Consider the following 24635-nt stretch of genomic DNA (forward strand, 5'->3'; position numbering starts at 1 on the left):
AGCGCAGAGGTTGGGGAGGACATAGAGGCGGAAGCCGCTGAACTCCATGCCCTGGACATTGAGGATGGTGATACAGTACCCCCGGATCGCCACGGAGTGGGATCCAGAGGCCAGGGAGATTCTCTGGTTAGTGGGGTGCACTGCAAGGGAGTAGTGCCTTACCGTATTGGAGTGAATGAAGCTCTCAGTGCTCCCGGAGTCCAGCAGGCAGGAGATCTCGTGCCCGTTGACCTTCACTTTAGTTGAAGCAGTCGCGAGGTTGTGTGGTCGAGACTGGTCAATGGTGACTTCCGGTTGCGGCTATGACCAGCTAAGTCGCACGTTTGGCGGCTCCTGCTACAAAGGTGTTTTCGGGCCGATTGGAGGGCCCCAACGGCGCTGTAAGGACAAATCCCGGTGGGGGAAGGCTCCCTGAGGAGAACCAGACCAACTTTATGGTCGGTACCCGGAGTGGGGTGGTAAAGAAAGCAACAGCAGCTCCCCAAAAAAAGCGGGGGAAGAAGACCAAAATGGCGGCCGGTGGCGCACCCGAGGAATGGAGGAAATGGGCGGAGGAGCAGCAGGCCGCTCTCCTGCGCTTCTTTACGGAGCTGAAAATGGAGCTCTTGGAGTCAATGAATGCGACGACCACCAGGCTGATGGGAGCCCAGGCGACCCAAGAGGCGTCGATTCGGGAGCTGCAGCAGGAGATGACTGTGAGGGAGGAGGAGGCCACGGTCCTCGTGGGAAAGGTAGAGGTGCACGAGGCACTCCACCTGAAATGGCAGAGCCGTTTTGAGGAGCTGGATACCCGAATGAGGCGGAAGAACCTGAGGATCTTGGGCCTGGCAGAAGGCCTGGAGGGGTCAGACCTCCCGGGATACGTAGCAGAAATGCTGAGCTCCCTGATGGGGGCAGGGGCCGTCCCTTCGCCCCTGGAGCTGGAAGAGGCCTACAGGGTCATGGCTAGGAAGCCAAGAGCAAATGAGCCCCCGAGGGCGGTGCTGGTGCGGTTCCAGCGACTCAGCGATCGTGAGAGAGTGCTGGAGTGGGCCAAGAGGGAAAGGAGCAGCAAGTGGGAGAATTCGACGGTGAGGGTCTACCAGGACTGGAGTGCGGAGGTGGCTAAGCGGCGGGCCCGGTACAACCGGACGAAGGCGGTGCTACATGCAAAACGGATCAGGTTCGGAATGCTGCAGCCAGCGCGCTTGTGGGTCACCTACAGGAACCAACACCACTATTTTGAGTCCCCAGAGGAGGCGTGGGCCTTTGTACAGGAAGAGAAACTGGACTCGAATTAGACCCAGGGGATACTTGGCGGCCGTAGCCGCTCGGGTACTTTCAGCTGAACAAGCGGTTTTTTTTTTCGGCTGGGTCGGAACTGGGCAACTCTTATTGGAACGGTTTCCTTTTTTTTTCTTCTTTCCTTGTTTGGATCTTGAACTCTTGCTTTGGGTTTTTCTTCTGATGTTTTTTCCCCCCTTTGCCAACTTCCCTTAGTTATTGTTATTGTGGTTATTCATGGTTATTTATGGTTATTTATACTGTTTGGTAGAGGGCGACTGTTAAGTACATTGTTATTTGTTACCTATCTGTTATTTATAATGTTAAGTTGGGGAGGCGGGACGGGGGGAAGAGCAGATCGGGATATGGGCTCCTAGGGGGGGTTCTTTACAGGCATGGACGGGGACGGGGGTGGAACTGAAGATGGCGGGGTGGGGGTGTGGCAGGGCGAAAGCGCGGGCTTTCCTCTGTTTTCCCGCGCGCGGGGCAGAGGAGGGGGGAGGGGAGGAGTGCGGGGCGTGGCTAGCAATGGCGACCTTTCCCGCGTTGGAGCGGGGCCAGGGAGGAGTGGCAAGGGGGGGAGCCCCCCCCCCCGAGCCGGGGGGAGTTGGAGTGTGGCAGGAGCAGCCGGGTCAGCGTAAACCAGCTGACTTACGGGAGTACGATGGAGGGGTCCTAGCCGGGGGGGGGGGGGGGGGGGGGGGGGGGGGGGGGGGGGGGGGGGGTTAGGGAGGGACACCGGGTTGCTGCTGGAAAGACCAGAAACGGGAAGTGGAGGACTGGAGAGGTGGGGGGAGGGGGCCATCGCCATGGGGAGCGGGTCAGAAGGGGAGGGTCGACCCGGGGCGAGCAGGGAACAGGACATGGCTAATCGGCAGGGGAAGGGGGCGGGTCGTCCCGCGACCCGGCTGATCACTTGGAACGTGAGGGGGCTGAATGGGCCGGTCAAGAGATCAAGGGTATTCTCACACCTGAAGGGACTGAAGGCTGATGTAGCAATGTTACAGGAGACCCATTTGAAGGTAGTGGACCAGGTTCGCCTGAGAAGGGGGTGGGTGGGACAGGTGTTCCACTCTGGATTGGATGCAAAGAACCGGGGGGTGGCGATTCTGGTGGGAAAGAGGGTGTCGTTCGTGGCGGAGGAGGTGGTGGCGGATAAGGAGGGTAGGTATGTGATGGTGAAGGGTAAGCTGCAGGGGGAGAAAGTGGTGATGGTCAACGTATATGCCCCGAACTGGGATGACGCGGGTTTTATGAGGCGCCTATTGGGCCTCATTCCGGGACTGGAGGCAGGGGGCTTGATCATGGGGGGGGACTTTAACACAGTGCTGGACCCCGGGCTAGACAGATCGAGCTCAAGGACCAATAGGAGGCCGGCAGCGGCAGAAGTGCTGAGGGGGTACATGGAGCAGATGGGAGGAGTAGACCCATGGAGGTTTGGTAGGCCGAGGGCGAGGGAGTATTCCTTTTTCTCCCACGTCCATAGAGTGTACTCCAGAATCGATTTCTTCGTGTTGAGCAGGGGGCTGATCCCGAGGGTACGGGAAGCTGAGTACTCGGCCATTGCGATCTCTGATCATGCACCACATTGGGTGGATGTGGAAATGGGGGAGGCGCGGGACCAGCGCCCGCTGTGGCGGCTGGATGTGGGGCTGTTAGCGGACGACGAGGTGTATAAAAGGGTCCGGAAGAGCATTGAGAGCTATCTGGACTTGAATGACACGGGTGAGGTGCAGGTGGGGATGGTCTGGGAGGCCCTGAAGGCAGTGATCAGGGGAGAGCTGATCTCCATAAGGGCACACAGAGAAAGAAAGGAGAGGCAGGAGAGGGAGAGGCTGGTGGGGGAGCTTTTGGAAGTGGATAGGAGATATGCGGAGGCACCAGAGGAGGGGCTGCTGGGAGAACGGTGCAGCCTGCAGGTCAAGTTCGACCTGCTGACCACCAGGAAGGCAGAGACGCAGTGGAGAAGGGCACAGGGCGCGGTCTATGAGTATGGGGAAAAGGCGAGCAGGATGCTGGCACACCAGCTTCGCAAACGAGATGCGGCTAGGGAGATTGGGGGAGTGAAGGAGAGGGGCGGGAAGGTAGTGCAGAAGGGGCAAGAAGTGAATGGGGTCTTCAGGGATTTTTACAAGGAGTTGTATCGGTCTGAGCCGCCGACGAGGAGAGGGGGAATGGAGGACTTCCTAAACAAATGAGGTTCCCAAGGGTCCAGGAGGGGCTGGTAGAAGGGCTGGGGGCGCCAATAGGGCTAGAGGAGCTAGTCAAGGGAATAGGTCAGATGCAAGCGGGGAAGGCGCCGGGGCCAGATGGGTTCCCGGTGGAATTCTACAAGAAAAATGTGGACTTGGTGGGACCGGTACTGGTGCGAGCCTTTAATGAGGCGCGAGAGGGGGGGGTTCTGCCCCCGACAATGTCGCAGGCTCTGATCTCCCTGATATTGAAGCGGGATAAAGACCCGTGCAGTGCGGGTCCTACAGGCCTATCTCGCTTCTGAACGTGGATGCCAAGTTGCTGGCAAAGATCCTGGCAGCTAGAATAGAGGATTGTGTGCCAGGGGTAATCCATGAGGACCGGACGGGGTTCGTGAAGGGGCGGCAGCTCAACACGAACGTGCGGAGATTGCTGAATGTAATTATGATGCCGGCAGTGGAGGGGGAGGCTGAGATAGTGGTAGCGCTGGACGCGGAGAAGGCATTCGATAGGGTGGAGTGGGAGTACCTGTGGGAGACGTTGGAACGGTTTGGGTTTGGGGAAGGGTTTATTAAGTGGGTGAAGTTGCTCTACTCGGCCCCGACGGCGAGTGTAGTGACAAACGGGAGGAGGTCGGAGTATTTCGGGCTCCACCGAGGGACCAGGCAGGGATGTCCCCTATCCCCCTACTTTTCGCACTGGCGATTGAACCGTTGGCGATGGCACTGAGGGGTTCAGGGGGGTGGAGAGGACTGACTAGGGGAGGGGAGGAACATCGAGTATCGCTGTATGCGGATGATCTACTGCTGTACGTGGCAGACCCAGAAGGGGGAATGCCGGAGATAATGGAACTATTAGCAGAGTTTGGGGACTTTTCGGGGTACAAACTAAATTTGGGCAAAAGCGAGGTTTTTGTGATACACCCGGAGGACCAGGGAGAGGGTATTGGGAGACTCCCCTTCAAGCGAGCAGGAAAGAGCTTTAGGTACTTAGGGGTGCAGATGGCAAGGAACTGGGGGACCCTCCACAAGTTGAACTTTTCCAGGCTGGTGGAACAGATGGAGGAGGAATTTAAGAGGTGGGACATGGTACCGCTGTCGCTGGCGGGGAGGGTGCAGTCAATCAAAATGACGGTCCTCCCAAGGTTCCTGTTTTTATTTCAGTGCTTGCCCATCTTCCTCCCTAGGGCCTTCTTCAAAAAGGTGACGAGTAGCATCATGAGCTACGTGTGGGCGCACGGCACCCCAAGGGTGAGGAGGGTCTTTTTGGAGCGGAGTAGGGACAGTGGAGGGCTGGCACTACCCAATCTCTCGGGGTATTACTGGGCGGCAAATGTGTCAATGGTGCGCAAGTGGATGATGGAAGGGGAGGGGGCAGCTTGGAAACGAATGGAGAGGGCGTCCTGTGGCAACACAAGCCTGGGGGCCCTAGTAACGGCACCATGGCCGCTCCCCCCCACGAGGTACACCACGAGCCCGGTGGTGGCGGCCACCCTCAAGATATGGGGGCAGTGGAGGCGACACAGGGGGGAAATGGGAGGTCTGTTGGCGGCGCCAATAAGAGGGAACCATAGATTCATCCCGGGGAACATCGACGGGGGATTTCAGAGCTGGTACAGGGTGGGCATACGGCAGCTGAAGGACCTGTTTATAGAGGGGAGGTTTGCGAGCCTGGGAGGGCTGGAGGAGAAGTTTGAGCTCCCCCCGGGAAACATGTTCAGATATTTACAAGTGAAGGCATTTGCTAGGCGGCAGGTGGAGGGGTTCCCCCTGCTCCCCAGTAAGGGGGCGAGTGATAGGGTGCTCTCGGGGGTCTGGGTCGGAGGGGGGAAGATATCAGACATCTACAAGATAATGCAGGAGGCGGAAGAAGCATCAGGGGAGGAGCTGAAAGCCAAGTGGGAAGGGGAGCTGGGAGAGCAGATAGAAGACGGGACGTGGGCGGATGCACTGGAGAAGGTCAATTCTTCCTCCTCGTGTGCGAGGCTGAGCCTCATTCAATTTAAGGTGCTGCATAGAGCTCACATGACGGGGACAAGGATGAGCCGGTTCTTTGGGGGTGAGGACAGGTGTGTCAGATGTCTGGGAAGCCCAGCGAACCATGTTCAGATATGTTTGGGGCCTCACGGTAGCATGGTGGTTAGCATCAATGCTTCACAGCTCCAGGGTCCCAGGTTCGATTCCCGGCTGGGTCACTGTCTGTGTGGAGTCTGCACGTCCTCCCCGTGTGTGCGTGGGTTTCCTCCGGGTGCTCCGGTTTCCTCCCACAGTCCAAAGATGTGCGGGTTAGGTGGATTGGCCATGCTAAATTGCCCGTAGTGTAAGGTTAATGGGGGGATTGTTGGGTTACGGGTATACGGGTTACGTGGGTTTAAGTAGGGTGATCATTGCTCGGCACAACATCGAGGGCTGAAGGGCCTGTTCTGTGCTGTACTGTTCTATGTTCTATGTTCTATGTGCATATGTTCTGGGCATGCCCGGTGCTGGAAGGGTTCTGGAAGGGGGTGGCAAGGACGGTGTCGAAGGTGGTGGGGTCCAGGGTCAAACCAGGATGGGGGCTTGCGATCTTTGGGGTCGGGGTAGAACCGGGGGTACAGGAGGCTAGGGAGGCCGGAATACTGGCCTTTGCGTCCCTAGTGGCTCGACGAAGGATATTAATTCAATGGAAGGACGCGAGGCCTCCAAGCGTTGAAACTTGGATTAACGATATGGCTAGCTATATTCAGCTAGAAAGGATCAAATTTGCCCTGAGAGGGTCGGTACAGGGATTCTCCAGGCGGTGGCAACCTTTCCTTGACTTTTTGGATCAGAGATAGACGTTCGGGGTCGTGGCAGCAGCAACCCGGGGGGGGGGGGGGGAGGGGAGGGGGGGGGGGCAGCAAGGGTCGTGGGGGGACATGCACGACTGTAACGCGGGCAAGTCTGCTCGCTGCTCATGTCTGAAACTGTAGGCTGCCTTGTTTGTTAAGTTGTTGCTTGGGGGGTGGGGGGGGAGGACTGGTGCGCGCGAGAGGGCGGGCGAGGGAGGGATATTTGCCTAGAGGGATTGTGTTGTAAGTAATTTAAAAATTAGTAGGGGTAAATGTTTGTATGGAAAAACTCTTTCAATAAAATTATTTTTTAAAAAAGAGACTGGTCAATGGTGACCGAGGCGAGACGCGGTTGGTCGTCGGCGGTTGCAGGCGATGAGCGGCCGGATGAGGTACCCGACAGGCAGGGGTCCTGAGCCGGGTAAGATGGCAGCGCCCACGGGCCGCACATGTCATGGGGGAGGCAAGATGGCGGCGCCCTGGGGCTGCATGTATTGTGAGGAAGGCAAGATGGCGGCACCTGTTGGTCCTGGGAGGAACAAGATGGCAGTATCCATGGGCCGCACGAGTTATGAGTCGAGCAAGGTGGCGCCGTCCACTGGCCGCACGTGGTCCGAGGAGGGGAAGATGGCGACACCCACTGGCCGCACATGGGGGGTGCCGGGACAATAGCGGCGATTGAGCGGGCCAGGCATACTGCTGCAAAATGTCCCTTCTTGCCACAGGCCTTGCAGAGGGCACTCCGCGCCGGGCAGCCCTGTCGGGGGTGCCCACAGAAGTAGCATTTGGACCCCCTGGGGTTGGTTGGCTGCCACGCGGCACAGGTTGGCTAAGGGCGGTCATTGATGGGGTCCACAATTCACGGGGGGGTGGGCTGCGCAGTCGGGGGCATAGGCCTGAAAGTTGCGTGATGCGACCGTAAGTGAGAGCGCTAGTTTTTTGGTCGCCGCAAGGTCGAGCGTGGCCCCTTCTAAGAGGCTCTGGCGAATGTAGTCAGACCCTATGCCCGTAACGAATGCGTCTCTCATCAGCACATTCGAGTGTTCCATGGCCGAAACGGCCTGACAGTCACAGTCTCTAACTAGGGCGAGCAGGGCACGCCAGAAATCTTCCACTGACTCACCGGGAAGTTGGCGCCACGTGGAGAGGAGGTGCCTGGCGTAGATTTTGTTGGTCCACTGAAAGTAGTTTTCCTTCAGTAGCACCATGGCTTTTGCGTAGGTCGGCGCGTCCTGGACGAATAGACAGACGTTGGAGCTCAGCCGCGTGTACAGAATCTGGAGCTTCTGTGCTTCTGGAATTGTGTCTGGTGCAAACCCAATGTAAGCTTCAAAACAGGCTAGCCAATGTTCGAAGGCCTTTTAGGCGTTGTCTGCTTGAGGATGCAGCTGCAGGCAATCCAACTTGGTGCGGAGGTCCATCTCTGAAATACTCAGTGTAATAAAATGATGCACGATCAATTACGCAAAGATGAAAATGGGAGGTAATCGAGGCTTTATTACACGATGTGTGGCCTCCTACAGCAGCTGACGAAATGGCTGCTGTACGGGGAGCACACATATTTATACTCCGTCTACTGGGCGGAGCCAGCAGGCAGGGATCCACCCCCGTATCTGTAGTACAGGGGCATAACCGTAAAGCACCTATATCAACTTCCTATATATATAATGTATACATCAGTGGTGACTACCACATTGGTATTCTCCGGGGCCTCCGCGACGCTCCACCTCTGCCAGGAGGAATTAGCGACAGTGTGTTTCAAAAATCATGACACAGGCACAGTGGCGGATGAGGGCCGGGATTCTCTGAGCCCGCACCGGGTTGGAGAATCGGTGGTGTCGCGGGAAATCCCCGCCACGCACTCCGACGCCGAAAAGCGATTCTCCGGCGACCGGAGAATGGGCGCCAATCACTCCCGCCCGGTCGACGTGGCACCGGCCGGCTGAAAGAAGCCCCCGCGGCGATTCTCCGTGGCCAACCATCCGCAGTCCCGCCGAGTCACGCCGGCGTGGTTCCAAACTGCTACCACCTGGTGGAAGCTCGGACCCGCGGCCACAGTGGCCATCCTGATGGCGGAGCGCGGGGAGATCAGACTCCGGGGGCGGGGGGGCCTCCACAGCGTCCAGGCCCGCGGTCGGGGGCAACAGATTGACGGGCGCCCGCGATCTGGAGTGGCCTATCTCCTTCCAAGTGGGCCCGTTGTAGGTCACCGGCATGTTGCGCGCGCCGATGCGGAAATGACCACCACGCACATGCGCCGGAGCGAAGACTGCCGTTGCGCTCATGCGCGGACCTGCACCGGCAATGCAGGGCTGCGTATCGATGCCAGAGCTGCGTGGAGCAGTCTGGCTCCGTGCCGGCCCCCTGAGGGCCACTAAATCGCTGGGCCAAGAGGCCCGTTGACGCCGGCGTCAACACTTGGCTGGGATTTCGGAGAATCCCGGCCGAGGTGTGTCAGGAGGTAGGACTTGTAGAGGCACAACCATGGGCTGCTGGTCCTGCCACTGACGGGGCTGGCCATGGAGAGGGGGGGGCCTCTGCTAGGTCCGGCGGTGGCAAAGGTGGCTCATGAGGAGGGGATGGGCCTTGACATCGGGGTGGGCTCCCCACGGGATCAGGGTATCTCGGCTACCTCTGACTCATGCTTACGGTAGCACTTTCCATGTCCATCTAGGTGATCCCTGCATTCCATCACACTGGCTGGGTAGGGTATGGGGTGGAGAGGGATGGGAGTGGGGTGCCAGGGCAGTGAGCGCTGGCTGAACTGGGGACCCTGGCCCAAGCCTACCCCGTCAACCTATCTCCACCCCACCCCCAGCACCCCCTCCGCATCTCTCACATCTCTCACACTCTTCTGAAAGAGCACCGAGGCAGGTTGAAGCATTGTGAACAGGTGCTTATTGTGAAATGGTGAACATATATATACAGGTGCCCTATCCCCTAACTCTTTACTCTGTGCTGCACCTATGCCAACTTAGCTGGTGTCTACCTTTCTAGCCTTGCAGGCCCTAATGCAAGGTCCAGGGGGATCCTCAGATGGTACATCAGGAGTGGAGGTGGCTATGATTCCCGCCCTGTGACCCGGGTCCTCTTTGGCAGCTGGCTTCTCAGGTGACTGGGCCTGGATGGACCTGGCTACTGCTCGAGTGTCCCATTTGGCGTGGTGCCACCCCGTTTTGCCCGCTTCCCACCAGATGCATATCATTACATCATTCCAGAGTAGGTAGTTGGGAGAGGTAGGAAGGATGAGTTCCAAGGCGCCAGCAGTTTTTGATGGGGCCCCGAGTTCTTTCTGATGCCACCAGCTTGAATGTGGACACCAGAGGTGGTTGCCTGGAGTTCTGTTCTCATGAATGTCAAAACAGTAACTACCAGAGTTCAGTTCAACTGGACAGTATAGTCTGGGGCTGGGAGAGAGAGCGGGGGGGAAGACATGCTCAGTTCCATTTTCTTTTCTGTTAACCATTAATCCCCCTCTCCTCGTTTCCCTGTATTTAGATTTCCTCTGTACTTTTTATATTCAGCTTGGATTCTCTATTATGAACCTTACAATTGCCATAAATCTCCTTTTTCAGTCTCACCTGGGCCTCTATACATTTAGTAATCCAGGGAACTGCAGTTTTGGATGCCCTCCCTTCCCCTCTTGTGGGAAATGTATCCATTCTCTAGCTAAGTTATCTCCCCTTTGGAGCTCTCCTGTTGTTAAATTACCGTTTTTCTGACTAATGTTTGATTCCAACCTCGGCCCAGGTCCCTTTCAACTCACTGAACTTATTTATCGTTCAGGAATGTAATTTTTTTGGATAAATTTAGATTCCCCAATTCTTTTTTTCCCAATTAAGGGGCAATTTGGCGTGGCCAATCCACCTACCCTGCACATCTTTGGGTTGTGGGTGTGAGACCCATGCAAACACAGGGAGAATGTGCAAACTCCACACGGACAGTGACCTGGGGCTGGGATCGAACCTGGGTCTTCAGCGTCATGAGGCAGCAATGCTAACCACTGCGCAACCCTGCCGCCTTCAGGTAAGTAGTTTAATGCCACATTTTTCCTTGTTCTTTTCCATGACTATCCTAAATCTGATGATATTATGATCACTCTGCTCCAAATGCTCTAATTGTCCCAATTCACTGCCCAGCAATAGATCCAATATTGTTTCCTTCCACTTTGGGCGCAAAATGCACTGTGTAAGAAAGTACTCCTGTATCAATTTCAGGAATTCCTTCCCTACCTTGTCCATCGCACTGTTATTATCCAAGTCTGTATTATATAATTTAATCCTCAAGTATCATTACTTGGTAGTTCTTACATGGTCTGCATTTTTAGTGAGCCCCTGCCATTTGGACACCGACAGGTCCATTGCCACTTCATTCTCAAACGAGTAAAGATTGGCAGAAGGCTGAATTTCCTTTCACATTTGGAAGTAGCCCCGCCTTGGAGAGCTGCCGCCCAATCTTCTCCAAACATATCTTAGAGTGATTCCCATTTTATACCTGTCTTACCCCTCATATTTCTGAACATATTCTTTACTCTAGTGCTGTTTGCCTGATCTGATGCTCTGTGCACCTGGTTTCTCCTCTCTAATCTTTCACCTTTCTACCCACCTGTGGTAGTCACCACTGATGTACATATTAGGTGATTTGTGGTAAGGCCCTGTACTACAGGTATGGGGGTAGTTCCCTGCCTGCTGGCTCCGCCCAGTAGGCGGAGTACAAATATGTGTGCTCCTCGTACAGCAGCCATTTCGCCAGCTGCTGTAGGAGGCCACACATCTTAGTGTAATAAAGCCTTGATTGCATTCAACTCTCGTCTTTGCGTAATTGATTGTGCATCACCACCACCTGTCAGTTCTTCCTCACATCAGTAGTTAACTTTCCCACGATGGTATCGGACCTGTTTATGGAACAAACCCATCTTGTAGAAGTTATTCCTGCTCAAAAGGACTGCTGTCTACATCCATGAACCCGAAGACTTCCTTCCATTTGTCTGGGGACATGTAAACCTGTCACATTCTCCAATTCCGGTACTCCTGTATTTACTATCTCGTGGTACTGGGACTAATCCCAGGAAGTACGACGGTTTGAGATCCTACACTTTAATTTCCTCCTGAGCTGCTGGAACCCTTCCAGCAGGAATGGCAATCTTTTCCTTCCTGTGACACTGGCTCTTAGCTGTCTGTTTCCTTCCCCTTTAGGATGTTTTGCACCTTCTCAGGATGACTATGAAATCATCTGTAATCCACGCGCAGTGATTTTTCCCAGTGTAATGGATGTGCCCTGAACTATACTCTCTGAGCTGTCATCACCCTTTAGCACTGAAAAGCATGTTGAAAGAGGCACACTTCCGCACTCCTGCACTGTTTGCCTCTTACAACCCTGCCGCATGGCCAATCAACGGCCTGAACTTTTCAATTTTTGTAGCTGAAACACACACTCCAGGAAATCCTCAGCTCCCCCTCCCCTGTCACTTGAGCAGCTCCTCAAGTTGACAGACCCTGAACTTGAGTTCAAGAACTGAAGACACTTAATGCACAGTTCGTTATCCAGCAGGCAGAAGGCATCCTAATGTTCACATATGGCACAGGATTGCAGCCAACAGGTCTCAGATTTTCCATCATTTAGCTTTAAAGTCTATGAATAATGTTGTATATATGTTTTTAGTTTAGTCTTTCTTTACCCCTATCTATTATTCAGTTATTTATGTGCACTTAATGCAATTTGGACATCTTTTATGTTGGTATTCTCTTCATGGATAATTTTAATCCATTTGAATTGATCTTATTAAACACTCTGATTTATATTTACTTATTTACTGTTGCTTCATGGTTTAAACAGCACCTGCCTCCTGCTGAAGTAAGTTCCCAACCTTACAAGTTCCCCGTTGCCACTTTGTTTAGCACACCAATCCATTCAACAGATTCTTCTAAGTCTGTGTGTACAGAACTGCTGCTGGGGGTTAACTGATGTAAAATAATTGGGTTTACTCCAACATTCAGGTCATTTCCCACCCACATTTCTAAGTCGAAGAAGCCAACCCTCCATCTTGTTAAGTGACATACTTGATTGTCGTAGAATGATAATGTAATTCCCGGCAGAGTCAACACTAATATAGACTTTGCTACATAAGTAACAGACTGAATTCCTTAAATGCACAAAATAAGTTAAATCCAAACAACTGAAAATCTCATGTAAAATAATAAATTATTTTTAAGAGGCCCCCTCTGGGATCGCTGTCCAATTTAGAATGTTGGGGGCAACTGACCATCTACTGGTCCAATAGGCGGGCCCACAGCGACGCCCTGCCCGCAATTGTGCCTGTAGAGGTAGACAGGCAGGTGAACCTGACTCAAGATGACCCACCTGACCCACAGAGGAGGTCTGAAATTATTCTAATTGTTCTGAGGCCGCAGCTACCAGGCCATCATTGTGAAAAAGGGGTGCACAGCTATGGCCTGGTGGCAGACACCGTTTCAGTGGATGGATAAATGAAGAAGATTTCACTGGCCACCTCCGCTGGGCCCCATCTCTTGCCGTTAAGGTTTGAGCGGTGTTCCCAATCTGGACCCAAATGGCCAAACAATTGCCATTAATTGGAGCCAACATGGCCGGGAGGGTAGCTGATCATAGAATCATAGAATTTACAGTGCAGAAGGAGGCCATTCAGCCCATCAAGTCTGCACCAGCACTTGGAAAGAGCACCCTAACCAAGGTCAACAACTCCACCCTATCCCCATAACCCAGATCCTTTTGCTCAATCAGCTCCAGCAAGGAGGTGATAACAATTGGCCTGCCGATCAGACGGTGACCTTTTAGGTTTCGCTCCCATTCCTGCCTCCAGTTCCATCTTTGTCTGTCCCATAAAACCTGATGTGAGTAACAAACAACCGCTCAGAAGAATTAGCTTAGACACAGGCAAATTGCAAAACATGCCCCAAGGTTTCTAATAATCTGTAGGTGAAATCCTGGAACCAGGCAGCACATTTACTCCTCTGTGATAGAGTCATTTCGGAATGATAGCTCTATATCGGTGAGACCTCCTCTAGTAAAACAAAATCATGCAACATTCATCAAATGATAAATGTGTGTGGCAGAAAGCGGCTCACCTATAATATGTCTCTTGAACCTTAAAAGCATTTGAAACATTTTTACAATGATTCTGGTGGTAGGGCGTGTCTTGAAACTCTTTTTGCTTGGGGCCATGTTGATGCAATGTGTTATTTGCGATAGTAGCAGATGGTTTGATCTCCCAGGAGCCAGCTTTCTATCTTTTTTGACCTATTGAATAAGGAGGACATAGTTGATTTGTGCAAAACAAAAGCATCATGGGTGCTTCTGGGGAGCGAGGCATTAACAAAGCAGCTACAAATTGAGAGTGTAAAAATCCGTTTTGATTGACATAGGCTGTAGTATAATGGATAGGTGCCCAAATAGCCACATGGATAGATCCAAATGCCTGTTCTATTCGGAGAAAGCTAGCAGGTTACTCTAATTGTATCACCTTTGCACACAGCTGCTGCTGTCAGTTGTGAGTGTGATGAAGATGAAAAAATAGTTATTAAAAAATCTGCAGATGAGGTGAAACTCAAACAAAAAACAAAAATGCTAAAAACATTGAGTAAGCCAGGTAGCATCCACGGAGTAAGCAGAAAACTTGATATTCTCAATATTTACTCAGAGGTTGGAAGGATGTGGGGGAAGTTTTAGTGATGAGATTTCCCCACATTTTATTTTCATTTTACCACATTCCAGTAGTATTTGAAGGAACAACAAAACTCGATGGACCACTCCTTAGGGATAAGAATATTCCCTCGAGTTAGCAAGAAGTTAAAAAGGTGCAGAAACAGATAAACCTGAGGTTTAATGTATCAGATTGCCTGTTGGTAAGTGGATCTTTACCACATCAAAAGCAGCAAAGTGCTTTCACTTCCTCTTTTTTTTTCAGCAGATGTGTTTAAGAGTTGTCAACCATCGCATGGGGGAGAGGACTTTGGGGGCACTTACCTTAAAGACTTACTTCCTTGGCCACCATAAGGTCCACCGTGCTAGGGCCACGCTGACAAACCTGCACCAATCCACGCTCATGTGAATCCCAGCCCAGAGGCCCAGAGAATCACGGAGGGGGTGAAGAATCTGGTGTCCAGTTTGTTAATAGGATGCAAATGGGTCCAATTGACCTTTTTGCATCCTCCCACTGGCTCAAGGTGCGAGCCTGGATGTCACCACTAGTGGGAGACCACAGCATTGGAATCGGATTGGCACCAGGCACCAATCCTGTTTTTTTGATGATGCCAGGTTTTTCTGTTCTGATGAAGAGTCTGTAAACAAAGCATCAATCTGTTTGATTTTTTTTTTGATAGATGCTATCACTTCTATTGAAGGTTTCCAGCATTTTAGGTTTTGGAATATGTTGAAGGTCCAACAAATGGTGCATCTGTCACCTCTTTCATACATCTGTGGACATCAAACTGGCCAACCACTGCCAATTTGATGGATACATAAACATTACATTTGTGCTCATTGTAACAGTCACTAAAGTTAAAGGGATTTTTCCTTTAAGAAATTGCACAGTAGGTCAAAGCCTCTGCGATAAATAGTAACCTTCTATCCAGGAACACCAGAACTAAAGGGGGTGCAGCATCAGGGTTGGCTGTACATCTCCTCTACTACCTAACCTTCTCTGACAATATTTTCCAGTTTCCCTGATATCCTGCAGCCAAGCCAATTATGAGGAAGGCATTAAACACGTTACCCATTTCAGATATATTTCAGTGCCTTCGAGCCTGTCTGTCACTGCAGATGTGCCAGATAGAACATACAGTGCAGAAGGAGGCCATTTGGCCCATCGAGTCTGCACCGACCCACTTAAGCCCTCACTTCCACCCTATCCCTGTAACCCAATAACCTTCCCTCCTAACCTTTTTTTTTAGTCACTAAGGGCAATTTATCATGGCCACTCCACCTAACGTGCATATCTTTGGACTGTGGGAGGAAACCGGATGGAGGAAACCCACGCAGACACGGGGAGAACATGCAGACTCCGCACAGACAGTGACCCAGCGGGGAATCGAACCTGGGACCCTGGCGCTGTGAAGCCACAGTGCTATCCACTTGTGCTACCGTGCTGCCCTGCAATGCAATACTGCAATGCAATGCATAAAGAAAGCATCTACCCGAAAATTTGCAAAGTGAACATTTCCAGAAAATGAAATGAAAAATGAAAATCGCTTATTGTCACGAGTAGACTTCAATGAAGTTACTGTGAAAAGCCCCTAGTCACCACATTCCGGCGCCTGTCCGGGGAGGCTGATATGGGAATCGAACCGTGCTGCTGGCCTGCTTGGTCTGCTTTAAAAGCCAGCGATTTAGCCCAGTGAGCTAAATCAGCCCCTAGGCAAGGCAAGACAACTCCAATCAAACAATTTCCACCACACCAGCCTACTCTCAAACATGAACAATGTGATGGAAGCAGTCATCAACAGTCATATCAAGTAGCTATTTTCTCCAGTGACCTGCCTATTCTGGGTCCAGCACTGCCAGAACTGAGCAGTGGGCACTGCTGGGACTGCAAGTGGATCTGTGAGTCGAGACAACCATGGCAGCCAGACCCAGGCAGCTTCCAATTTTGGATGGGGAAGGTTCAGGGAGCCTAGGAAAGGGAGAAATGTGGGCGGGGCAGTTTTGGTGGCCAGGAAAGAAGTGGCAACGAAAGATGATATCTTGGAGGAGGGTTCCCCTGATACATACAGGGCATCCCCCAAAGCACATACACATCCCCTGTTTCCTTTTTTACCTGCTATAAATATGGTAATCAATAAGGTTGCCCTTCTTTATTTGGATATCGATGTTATATTGCTCAGAGTCGCCAGGTATCAAATGACACCACCACAAGGTTCAACCGGGTATCGCTCAAAGAGCCAAACACCAGTTAGTTAGTTCAAGATCAAGGGTACTTTATCTACACACACAATTATCATGCAACATAGACACTAATAGTTAAACTACACCTATCAACTATGACAACCTGTACTTAACTTCAGGCACCCGGCTTAGGTCAGAGGAACAGTGGCCGTTGTTAGAATCTGGGTCTATCAGGTCTATGGAAGTAACTGCTGCTCAGCTGGGCTCATCCGTCTGGTAGCAAGCATTGAACTTGAACTTGCTTCTGGTGGTGCTGCAATTGGAAGTAGACGTTGCCGAAGCGCAAGGTCCAAGAGAGGTCGAACAAATGGTGGTCTCTCTCTTTATCCTTGGGGAGTTTTGCGTTAGTTTGGGTGGTCCTTTGGTTTGGACCCCATTAATTGGGTCGCTCTTGATCACTGTATTTGATTTGAGCCAATAAAGGGGCAGGTGTCTAGATGGCCGGGCGTGTCCTAAGCGGTCATTGACCCTGTTGTTGATGCTTCCTGAGTACAGGGAGCAGTGCCAAAATGTCCGGGATTGTATCGGTTGCTCGAGTATCAGTCTATTGTCTTATGGAGATGGGACATAAAAATGCTAATCGGTTGGGGGTTTCAATTATGTCTAAATTCTTCACTGACAAATATACATTCAGGATCTCAGCCTGCCTGAACCTTACCTTGTCCATTTTTCCCGTTATGCTTTGCGACCGTCCATGTTTATTATTGGAAGTGGCCATCCCAATCCGTCTTCTCGATCCTTAACACAAAGCGTGAATGATCACATGACTGAAGCTTCTCCTGTTCTCTGATATGCCAGGTACCCTCAATCAAGGGCAGGTTCTATCCTACTCTGTCCTATTTGTCAAAACATTTACCTAAGTTTTCCATAATACAACACATATCTTTAAAAATTCTAAGGGGGCACTATAACATTCAATCATATATTTCAATTTCGTTACACAAAAAGGGGAACCTCTAACTGCCCTTAACTAAACTACACTCATGCTGCTATCTAATAACCAAAGAACTTATATTACAGTACAAAATAAACAATAGCAGCATCACATTCCTACTTAACACTAATGTCAATTTACAGAGAAAGTAACTTTATTAAAAAACAACCGCAAAATTTATTAGGGAGGAAAGGGTTCAAAAAGAGTGTGGGGTTTGCTGAAGTCCAGGAAAGGGGGCTCTGAGTGTGTGTACTGGAGGGCGGGAGGCTCTCCTTCACCATTTCCGAAGTCTGATTGGCTGGATGACACTGCAAAGTGTAGCTATAATCAATAGGGCTTCTACTGTGTCCGAAAAGAAATACCACTTTATGATATTATCACACCATGTGGGGGTATCAGTGGCTGTGTCTATGTGTGGTGTAGTGTCCGGGCTAGGGGTATCATGTTGGGTGGTCATGTTTAGGGCCTGTGTGGTGAGGGGTATAGGGTCGGATAACGCGCGCAACTAGAACATAGAACATAGAACAGTACAGCACAGAACAGGCCCTTCGGCCCTCGATGTTGTGCCGAACAATGATCACCCTACTCAAACCCACGTATCCACCCTATACCCGTAACCCAACAATCCCCCCATTAACCTTACACTACGGGCAATTTAGCATGGCCAATCCACCTAACCCGCACATCTTTGGACTGTGGGAGGAAACCGGAGCACCCGGAGGAAACCCACGCACACACGGGGAGGACGTGCAGACTCCACACAGACAGTGACCCAGCCGGGAATCAAACCTGGGACCCTGGAGCTGTGAAGCATTTATGCTAACCACCATGCTACCGTGCTGCCTCTGTATTGATCCAATGACGATCATGATGCAGATCATCAGGTCCGTCTTCATCTTGTCTGTATCGTCCTCTGTCTTCTGGTATATTTGTATCTTCCTGGGGGGGGGGGGGTACAAGCATAATATCTGTTATTATCTTGTTGTTTAATATCTCTGTCTGTCTGTTTCTCCGTAACGTCAATTTCCCATTCAGAATCGTCACCATATGTGACTCCCTCATTTTTTTTTAAAACAACCATTTGGGAGACAAGACATCCGAAAAAGCAATTCTGTCACAGTGCGAGCATTCTCACAGCCTGTGTTTGATGGGCTGAGTGGGCGGACAATTTCTCCATCCCATGCAATATCGTTTCAACCAAGTATTTTAACATGTAAATAGCAGGTGGGGGATGGGCAACCGAAAGGTCGCCAGAAAGCAAACAAAAGTTGTGGCAAAGTGCATTCTTTAACCACATTTTAAAAGAACAGCAAAAGAGTTTTGAAAAGAACTTTCCGAATGGGGTGCATATGAGCCACGGCAGGGCAAGAATAGGTGGAATCCCTGGGTAAGGCACTGATCAGTGCCATTGCTCCACTACCTGAGCTTGGCTGACCAAATACATAGGGGGTCCTCAGGCAGGGCGGGGATCAGTGCCGTTATTCCACTGCCTGATTGACCTTCCAACAACGGTAAGAATTTGAATATTTATGGACTTTCAACAAACTTGTCCCTTTAACTACCATGTGGCATTAAAGGAGTAGTCATAACTGTATCAAGAAATGTGCCTGAGATCGACATACAAAGTTGTACAAGAGAGAAACATTCAACATTAAAAACAAACTGAAGAAAGAAAGCGAGAAGGTTCCATCAGGATGTAGGACACCATTAATCACATTTGGCCTGGGGTGTAACTAGCATATGGAGTCAGTGTAGTGTGACTGAAGAAGAGAGGAAGGAGGAGAGAAACAAAAATGAAGTGGCATTGCTGAGGTATCCCTGCCATGAGAAGTGGCGGGTAAGCGCTCACAGTTTGTATGAGGCAGCTGGGACCTTGTAGCTGCTGTGGGTGGTGTTCTCTTTCATATCTGGGGGCTAGTCTAGCTGGTAGTGAGGGTCTCCTGCAATCTCAGCTGAAGTGTCCTGACTGCCCACAGTTGTAACATGACCCCCGGGGCACATAAGGTGGAGCAGGCTCCCTGGTGTATTGCTCCCATGGGTATGGTTCCCTGGGGGGGGGGGGGTTTGGCTGTTGGTGTGTCGTTGCTGGTTCGGGGGGGGGGGGTTTGTCTGCATTCGCGGGCATTATGTCCCTTCTGTCCGCAATTATAGCATCCCTGAGTTTTATGGTGCTGTGCGTCTTTCCTACCTTCATTTACCCAGGTCTTGATGTGTCCTTACTGGATTCATGTTTCCTTCTACCTTCTCCTCTACCTTTTTATGTAGGGATTGTTCCCAAGCTCTAGATAGTCTCTTCAGTACCCACACTTCATTGTGTGCCGAGTCTGAGGGGTCGTAATTCGCACATGCTTTTTGTCCTGCTTCCGTGGCGTGGGAGACTAGAATACGGGTCCATTTGGCCGTATTGTCTACAGATAAATGGGCACATGTTAAATCACCGAATACTGCGGTGGTGGATCCAGAGGTATCCTGCAAATGCTGTTGGATGCTCTCCCTTTTTCTGTCTACACCGGTTGAGTCCTTCTACTGGATCTCTTCTATTGTAGCCAATGTCAAATAAGATGGCTATTTTCATATCTTGGTGGCTACCTCCTCCTACATTTAGTGGGTCGGGAAGGGCTGAACTAACTGATGGGCCAAGGCTCATCACTATGAGTTTTACTTCTTCCTGCTCATCCAGACCGTACATGACAGTCTGTTGCCTAACTCGTTCAAAAAAGTGGTGTGGATCTGATGTGAGGTGGAAAGTCTCAATTTTATCGTAGGCATCTCTTAATTGGGTGATGGTTAATGGGGTGGTGTACACAAAATCGGGTTGGTCTTCCGTCGTGACCCTGCGCTGTGTAGTGATGGGGTACATTGGGTTGGGTGCTGCCTGTGCAGTCGGTGATGCGGGTGCTTTCCTTTTCGGGGCCTTCGCACAAAAAAAATGTTTCCTCATTCGCACAAAACTCAGACCATAGGGGCCATCCTTTCCCCTTTAGGTACTTTCTAATCTCCTCTTCCCATATGGGACTGTTCTGTTGGTTGCTGCGACCTCGGGCTCTTGTGGATGCATAAGGCGTTCCATTGCCTTCATTGCCATCTCTACAATTATCTCTGTTTCTACCGGGAATTTGGGACAAGGGGGAATAAAGCGGTGGTGCAAACACGGGTACGGCTCAAGCTATTTTCCGGTTTACGCGACTCCCGAAAGTTTCACGCAACAAAATCTATCAAGGTTACCTTATATCCCTTGTTAGTACGCATGCAAATTACACACTTCCGAATCTTGGAGGTTTGATCTGTACTGGTCTTCCACTTGTGGTTTCTTTTTACTTTGCCAATTTGGATTTCTAATTTAACCGTTTTGTGGGTTCTCTCAGAGTGACACAGTCACTTCTGGGTCGATTCCTGTCAGATGTCGCCAATAACTGTTGCCTTTTCTACCTGCTATAAATATGGCAATTAATAAGGTTGCCCTTCTTTCTGTCGATATTATATTGCTCAGAGTCGCCAGGTATCAAATGACACCACCACAAGGTTCAACCGCGTATCGATCAAAGAGCCAAACACCAGTTAGTTAGTTCAAGATCAAGGGTACTTTATTTACACACACAATTATCATGCAACATAGACACTACTAGTTAAACTACATCTATCGACTATGACAACCTGTACTTAACTTCAGGCACCCGGCGTAGGTCAGAGGAACAGTGGCCTTTGTTCGGATCTGGATCTATTGGGTCTGTAGAAGTAACTGCTGCTCAGCTGGGCTCATCCGTCTGGTAGCGGCCGTTGAACTTGAACTTGCTTCTGGTGGTGCTGCACTTGGAAACAGACGTTGCCGGGGCGCCAGGTCCAAGAGAGATCGAACACATGGCGGTCTGTCTCTCTTTATCCTTGGGGAGTTCTGCGTCCTTTTGAGTGGACCCCTTCGGTTTGGACCCCATCAATTGGGTCGCTCTTGATCACTGTATTTGATTTGAGCCAATAAAGGGGCAGGTGCCTTGACGGCCGGGCGTGTCCTAAGTGGTCATTGACCCTGTTGTTGATGCTTCCTGAGTACAGGGAGTGGCGCCGAAATGTCTGGGATTGTATCGGTTGCTCAAGTGTCAGTCTTTGTCTTAAGTGTTTTTTTTTTATAAATTTAGTGTACCCAATTCATTTTTTCCAATTAAGGGGCAATTTAGCGTGGCCAATCCACCTAACCTGCACATCTTTTGGGTTGTGGGGGCGAAACCCACACAAACACGGGGAGAATGTGCAAACTCCACACGGACAGTGACCCAGAGCCGGGATCGAACCTGGGACCTCGGCGCCGTGAGGCCGCAGTGCTAACCCACTGCGCCACCGTGCTGCCCAGTCTTTGTCTTAAGTTAATGGGCCATCAAAATGCTAATTGGTTGAGGGTTTCGATGCTGCCTAGATTCTTCACTCAAATATATACATTCAGGCTCTGAGCCTGCCTGAACCTTACATTGTCCACTTTTCCCATTATGCTTTGCGACCATCCATGTTTCTTATCGTAAGTGGCCATTCCAGATGGCTACACCCCTCTTTCCTTTCTGCCTTTCAACCAGTTTGGATAAGAAAAAAGCAGCCTACCCACTCCCAACCACCTGCTCACACCAATCGTTTTATTGTATGGGAAGTGTAATATTTGGGTCAATTCACTTCTTGACAAACTCAATTGCCTATTAATTATCTTTATAAAATCATGGGTGAGCTGTTCATTTTGGTGCCTGCCTGATTACCATATTATGTGGGCCTGGCCAGGGGTGAATAGGAAGCAGTGGAATAGCCACGTGGTATATTTTATGTGCCCCAAGCTGCCAGTATTATGCCCAGTTGGTACTGTAAAATCCAGTCCACAGAGAATCAGGGAGAAACTCTCCACTGGTTGGAATCGTTCCTGGCACAAAACAAAGAAGAAAGTGGTTGTTTAGTTCATCTCAGTTTGAGGACACCACTGTAAGAGTTACACGGGTGGGTGTCCTCGGCCCAACTACCTTAAACAACTTCACCTTTCCTCCATCATAAAGTCAGAAACAGGGATGTTTACAGATGATTGCTCCATGTTCAGGTCTATTAGCTATTCTTCAGATCATGAAACAGGGTATGCTTGCTTGCAGCATGGCCTAAGCAACATTCAGGGTTGTGCTGATCAGTGACATGTAGCACTCATGCCACACAAATACCATGGACTATCCATCTCCAACTAGAGAGAGTGGCTTATCGCCTTCCCTTGACAGAGACCCGCCCTGCTATTCTCTGTCCACGCCTGGCCGAAGTCCCGATGGCGTGAATCTAACATGGTCCTGTCATTTGGGATACTCGCGTTGTGGCTGCAGACACAGTCCGCGGCCGCCATGGTCGGGGGCGGGCCGATAGGAGGGCAGGGGGACCTCATACGGGACCGGGCTATTTTTGGACGGGCGGTCCGGGTCAGGCGCGCGGCCGATCGGGGGCACTATTTAAGAAATCCAGCTCCACGATCTGAGTTTGCCATGGAGCACGGCGCAGCCGCTGGAGGCCGCCGCCGTGCGCATGCGCTGCCTCTGACCCAGAGATGCGGGGGCCCGTATCTGCAGCTAAAGCTGCTAAATTCATGACGGGTCCCTGCTAGCCCCCTACAGGGCTTTGAATATGGGACCTTTTGATGCCAGTTTTTCTGGCATGAAAGACCACACTTTTTACGACAGCGTGGGGACGTAGTCCCTGAAACGGAGAATCCAGCCCCAGATATTTAGTCTCATTTCCAGAGATGCAACATAAATTGCCCAATTGGCTAGCATATGCCTTCATCTCTGATGGGTTGACAGCTTTAGTAGGCAGGCCGTCACCTCTGGGGTCCTTCATTTAGGGAGGGTGGCACAGTGATTAGCACTGCTGCTCAACAGCGGCAGGGACTCGGTTCGAATCCAACCTCAGGCACCTGAGTGGAGTTTGCACATTCTTCCCATGTCTGCGTGAGTTTCCTCCAGGTTTCCGGCCACTGTCCAAAGATGTGCAGGTTAGGTGGATTATGCTAAATTGTCCCTAGGTGGGGTTACAGGGATAGGGTGGGGGATTGGGCCTCAGTTTGGGTGATCTTTCAGAGCGTCGATGCAGACTCGATGGGCCGAATGGCCATCTTCTGCACTGTAGGGAATCTATGATTCTATGAGACTGCTGTCTAGCTAAGTGTCTGAGAGCCACTTCCTGCAGGCCTTCCCCAAAAGAGGTAACGCAAAGCTCTCACTGGCTCTCCAGCCAGCAGGCAAGGCCCCCTCTCACCTCCATTAAATGCCTCCCATTACGTCCACGGCCCTTAGCTTGGATCCCTACACAAACAAACTCAACTGCCAAACTCTTCAGCTTTGAAGCAAACAAAAGCTGAATCCCCTCGGCAGCATTTTCACAGCACACATTAAAAGCGAGGAGAAGTGAGTGGCTCGACATCCCTGACATTACTGTCATTGCCACTGCGCAAGTAATACCTGAGTTAGAGCAATCATCAACCACCATTTCCAGGCTGCCATCAGTGCTTTTATTTGGCCTTACTAATTTAAAAAAGTGGTTTGATGTGCTTCAAACGAAACCAAGAAAATAACTGCTGATGCTTGACCTGTTTAGACTCCCAGTGGATAATTGGGGTCAGAGTGGTTAAAATGTAAGAAACCTTTGTGCCACAATCAGCTAAACCTGTCAAGTTTCTTCCTGTCACATCTTTCTACCCTCGACTACAGCGTTGTCGTCAACTCTGAAGCAATAATGAGCAAAGTTCATCAGGAAATGCAAATAATCTGGATAAGTGCTGTACAAACCACAAAGCCACACATTCAAGTGGAGGTAGAATGGTAAGCAGTTCTGATGTGCAGAAAATAATGGGTAGTTGCAAATTTTTTAGCATTATTCACCTTAGATTACTGCGATGATTTTCAGAGAAGTAGTACAGAATGGAGGAAAGCAGAAAAGCTTCAGCCAGAAGAGAAAGGCCACATTGCAAAGAATGCATTATTGAGGCAAGTTAGGTGATTAGATTCTGCACTGGATTCCACCCAATCGGTAGAGTGGGATATCAGTTGTGATCACATGGTTTTACAGCGCATTTCCAAGCAGAAGTGAGGCCGAGCTTTGGTTATCTCGGAAGGGGGTTTTAACTTGGATTCCTGGCTGTGACATCATTTCTGAGAAATCAGCTTCCGGCTTGGTCCATGGTGGAAATCTGTCCACCATCTGTCCATGGTGGAAATTGGGTTAGTTAGCATGGTAGGTGTAAGGGCAAAGGATGGTGGGATGGGTAGGCATACATTGGCACTGTAGTAATCCATGGGAGGCAGGAGTTCCGTCACCACACCAATATTTATTTACAATAACGATATTACAGGAGCAGCTACAAACAGAGCTGCTAGCAGTCCAGTCAACTTAAGACTGGCTCACAAGCCTACACAGGTGATTATATGGGCCCCCTCAATGAGCTATCATTGAGGGAGCTCATACTCCAATTGGCCAAACAATAAAGCCAATTGGAGTTCATTACACCCCTCCCCCCCC

This window comes from Scyliorhinus canicula, chromosome 10 (genome assembly GCF_902713615.1).
Source record: "Scyliorhinus canicula chromosome 10, sScyCan1.1, whole genome shotgun sequence".
NCBI classification, from domain to species: Eukaryota; Metazoa; Chordata; class Chondrichthyes; order Carcharhiniformes; family Scyliorhinidae; genus Scyliorhinus; species Scyliorhinus canicula.